Source organism: Arachis ipaensis, chromosome B2, assembly GCF_059453495.1.
Source record: "Arachis ipaensis isolate K30076 ecotype BB chromosome B2, ASM5945349v1, whole genome shotgun sequence".
NCBI classification, from domain to species: domain Eukaryota; kingdom Viridiplantae; phylum Streptophyta; class Magnoliopsida; order Fabales; family Fabaceae; genus Arachis; species Arachis ipaensis.
In genome coordinates this window covers 66,006,970-66,011,995 of record NC_142437.1, presented here as the reverse complement: position 1 = coordinate 66,011,995, position 5,026 = coordinate 66,006,970, and the positions used below count along the sequence as shown (strand labels likewise).

The window sequence follows — 5,026 nt, the reverse complement described above, 5'->3', positions numbered from 1 at the left end:
GAGTTTGGGTTGGGGAATTTTTTTTCGTTCTCTTCTTGCATACTTTTAATTTTTTTTCCCCTTAAGTAGTCACACTAAACCTTTTGGTTCAGTTATTATTGTCAATTATGAATGGATTTTGAGTGAAAAGCTTTGTTGTATATGATGATTGATGAAGATGCTTCCCTTTCCATCCACAATTACTTGTTCTATTAGGAATATACAAGCTCAATTACATTCCAGCACTTCCTTTTTATTTTTTCCCTCTGATTTCTCCAATTCAAATCAATTTGCACTTTTTTAAACTTGAATAGTTAAAATCCTGTGTGTAGAGCAGTGTCAATATTGGGAAATAGATTTTATATATAATAGATTTTGATATGTCAAAGTAGTCGAGTTAGCTGTGTTAGCTTTTAGGAAAGTTTGAAGTTAGAGCCGTAGAGGCACTTAAAAGGCAAATCTAGTTCTAAAAGACATGAAAACTTTTAACTAATTAAAAGGAAATTGTGATTTTTTAGAGATCTATTGTCATAAAAATGAAATTTGAGTTTCGTAATTTAATTGATTTGTAGTGTTTTCTGGGGAAATATAATGTTGTAGTGCGTTTTATATTGTAGAGCACTTTGATTTGATTTGATTTATAATGTTGTACTATATAAATCAAGAAGTTAGGGAAAGGACACCTCAACTAATGAGAACTATGGGCTCTTATCCCTGAAGGTGGACCCTCACAGATAAAGCACCCACTTATTTCCTCTGCAATTGGTTTTCTTCTCAGTATCATAACATCAACTTACTATATAGATAAGATACGAAAATAGTTTTTAGTTTGATTGAGATTGTTCAATATTCCAAGCAAACTGCATATACTCCTTAATAAGAAAATTGAAGCGTAGCAGTGAGCAGTGGAGTCTAAACTGAAATCATAGATATTGATATTGTTAGGGATAAGTACTAGCTTGCCTTGTTTTAAGGGCATCAGTGGCACAGATCAATAATAAAAAAGCCGCCTCAGAGAAATCTCATGAATTTTGGTCCCTTTTAAGTGGTAGTTTTGTTTGTTTATTACTTTTGAGAACAACTTTGATTAGAAAACATAATAGTAGTAAGTAGTAACAGAGCAGAGCAACACATGTAGGAAAAATCTTGGTAGCATTTATTAAGGTAATGGTAATAATGTGTTAAAATATGAGTCTTCACGTTATCATCATACTCTATCACTTGATAATAATTCACATCACTCACTGTCTCACTCTGCCCACCTCCATCTATTTTCATAACTTTACTTTTATTTTTTAAAGTTAGAACTTCCAAGGTTATATTATATCACAGGCTCTGCTCCCCAACAACTTCAAATCCGTGACTTATTGAGATTTATGATAATATTTTTCTTCTTATATTATATTGTTCAATTCTGCATACTCCACGTATAAAATAGTAATACTCCATTATATGTAGGACTGGCAAAAAATCTGTTGTTTTTAAAATAAAAAGGGCCTTAAGACAATAGTGAAATACATTTTTATTATTATTTTGCTGCTTGAAAAGGGATTTTCCTAACTGCAATATCAATATCAAGCATTCCCATATTCACATCCACCAAAATTGACAGATTTCTATATATAATGTGACCATTGACAAGGCCCAAAGAGGCGCATGGATGACCCATGTGGTTTGCATGAATGGCTGCCAAGTTCATGGCTTACTACTTACCAGGATAATATTTTGATTAGCTCATGACTTACCATTAAATCGTTTCACTTCTATTGACCTGAATTGAGTTTTGAGAAGCAAGATTGCTTCCTTTTATTTTTAGTTACTCAGTTACTCATGCTTTGGATTTGAATTTTGGGCTGTTATCAAATTGCTTTTATTTTCCAAATAAGTTACCGACCTGAATTGAGTTTTTATATTTTTTTTCCCTTTCATTTTAATTATATCAGTTTAGAATTTATGAAAATATATCAAGACTAAATATGATTATAGTCTAATCTCTTATAATTTTACTTGGTAACAAACATATTGAAGTTTTTGGTTGAAGCTCCCAAGTAGATTTTGTCAAAATATTAATCGTGTCATGGCAAGGTACAATGCATACTTTTTCTTTTCTCTTTATTATTATGCTATTAATTCATGTGTAGCTCCACTTTGATTGCTTTATTAGTTATGAAGTTGCAATTTAACTTATTATTTATGTACTATAAATTCTTTGTTTTCCTTAATTTGTTTTGCTTCAGCGAGTTTCTAGTAAAATGTTTAGAGAATTACTTCTAAGACTAGGAACTAGTTCCTAACCTAACTACAAGGCTATGAAAGTCCTTTTCATAGCCCATGCCCCTTATATTTCATAACACCCTTCCTCTTCTACTCTTGTTATCTTCACTTTGCGACCCCTTATAAATTTTCCTCCAAAAAAAATTAATAATTATCGATTAGGTTTTGTGATATGCCGAAGGATTGGATGGATTTACCGAGGTATAGCGAAGAGTATATCAATGGTGTTATTAGTTTCTTAGAGTTTGCATACTCTGAGAGAGAACCGGATGGACAACAAATTCAATGTCCTTGTAAGAGGTGTTGTAACATTGAGTGGTATAGAAGAGATGTGGTATTTGACCATTTAGTAGCCGACGGATTTGTTAAGGGATATAGAACATGGATTAATCACGGGGAATGGACAATCCCGATGGTGGTTGATGATGACACGGATGATGAAGGTGCACGCGATGACATCGAAGGACTGCTTAATGATGCATTTGGAGATCATGATGAGGGTGTTACTGTAGGTCCAAATGAAGAGGCTAAAAAGTTTTATAATTTAATAGATGGGGCAAGTCAAGAGTTATACCCGGGCTGCAAGAAATTTTCTACATTATCTTTTACCATCCGCCTGTACTTGTTAAAGTGTTTGCACGGTTGGAGCAATGCCTCCTTCACTTCCCTTCTTGAGCTATTGAAAGAGGCAATGCCTGAAATTAACATACCTCTATCTTTCTATAAGACGAAGGCTATGATAAGAGATTTAGGTCTGGATTATAAAAAAATGGATGCTTGTCCTAATGATTGCCTCCTGTATAGGAAAGAACTAAAGGATGAAACACAATGTCGTGTGTGTGGAACATCTCGATATACTAAAAATTCTAGTGATAATAGCGAGAACCAACTTCACAAGAAAGGTCGTCCTATTCCTGCAAAGACTCTGAGATACTTTCCTATAATTTCAAGACTTCAGAGATTATTTATGTGCTAAAAAATGGCAGCTAGTCTGAGGTGGCATGATGATGAGCGCGTTAAAGATGGGACGTTAAAGCATCCTGCTGATGGCCTGGCATGGAAGAACTTTGATGAAATGAATGAAGATTTTGCAAAAGAATCACGCAATATTAGACTAGGCTTGTCAAGTGATGGGTTCAACCCATTTCGTAGCATGAATATTTCATGGAGCACGTGGCCCGTAATGTTAATGGTATACAACTTGCCCCGTGGATGTGCATGGAACCTGAATATAGTATGCTTTCTTTGCTTATTCCTCGGCCACAATCACCTGGCAAAGATATTGACGTGTATATACAACCATTGATAGAAGACTTGAAGTTGTTGTGGGAAATAGGGGTGGAAACTTATGATGCATCAAAGAATAAGACCTTTCAAATGCGGGCAGCTCTTTTGTGGACAATCAATGATTTTCCTGCGTATGCTATGTTGTCTGGGTGGAGTACAAAGGGAAAATTGGCTTTCCCTTGTTGCAACAAAAATACCTCTTCTCTACAACTAAAACATAGTCGGAAGACAGTTTATATGGACCATCGTGTCTTTTTACCCATGGATCATCCATGGAGAACCAATACAAGGTCTTTTAATGGAAAGCAAGAATTAAGACCCCCTCCACCTGTTATAGAAGGAACTGAAATTTTTGAGATGCTACAAAATGTTGAGAATGTTTTCGGGAAGAAGCAAAGTACATCAAATAGTTTCCCATGGAATTGGAAAAAAAGATCAATTTTCTTTGAATTGCCTTACTGGCACAAGAACCCACTGCGTCACAACTTAGATGTTATGCACATAGAGAAGAACATACTTGACAGTATAATTGGAACTCTTTTGGATATCTGATGGGATATTTTCGCGGAAAAATGAATTTCTCCAAAATACCCAAATCTAACCGGCAAGTGCACCGGGTTGCATCAAGTAATAATAACTCACGGGAGTGAGGTCGATCCCACAGGGATTGAAGGATTGAGCAATTTTAGTTTAGTGGTTGATTTAGTCAAGCGAATCAAGATTTGGTTGAGAGATTTGTGATTTGCAGAATTTAAATTGCATAGAAAGTAAAGGAAATGGGTGAATTGCATGAAATTAAAGAGAACTGGAATTTAAAGTGCTAAATCTTAAAGAGCAAGAAATTAAATGGCAGAAACTTAGAACGCAAGAAATGTAAATTGCAGAATCTTAAAGTGCAAGAAATGTAAATGGCTTGAATTGTAAAGGGAATTGGGAGTTGGATTTGCAGAAATTAAACAAGGAAAAGTAAATTGCAACAAACAGAGAAGTAAAGGATGTCTTGAATCAAACCGGATCTTAAAACAGAAATGTAAATAAGCATGAAAACAGTAAACAGGGAATGGGAAATGAAAAATCCGGATCTCAGGACCCAAGAGACTAGAAAACCAAGTCTAGATCTCAATGCCTTCCTAGATCCAACAAGCACAATTGCAAAGAAAATTGTAAATTGCAAAGAAAGTAGATGAAGAAGCAAGTAACCGAAATTGAAATTCAATTAAGCAGAAAATTAAACAAGATCCCAAGGTGAGATTGAAACAGAATTTCTTCAATTCTCCACCCAAAATCCAAGACAAGAAAAGTAAAGAGTGCTGGGCAAGAACAAGGAAGAAGAGAGATCAATTCTCCTCCCAAATTCTCTTAAATTAAAACAACAATGCTAAGAAATGTAAAAGTGAGCTCTAAGCAAACCGAAAAGAAAGCTATTCTGAAAAACTAAAAGGGAAGCTCCCCGAAAAACTTAAATCTTATGCTATTTATACACTTT

General features: G+C 34.7%; 1 pseudogene; it reads left to right on the top strand.

The window, feature by feature from the left end:
• The first annotated feature begins 2,419 nt into the window (after positions 1 to 2,419).
• On the top strand, positions 2,420 to 4,092 carry LOC148574204 (uncharacterized; annotated as a pseudogene).
• Positions 4,093 to 5,026: the final 934 nt, after the last annotated feature.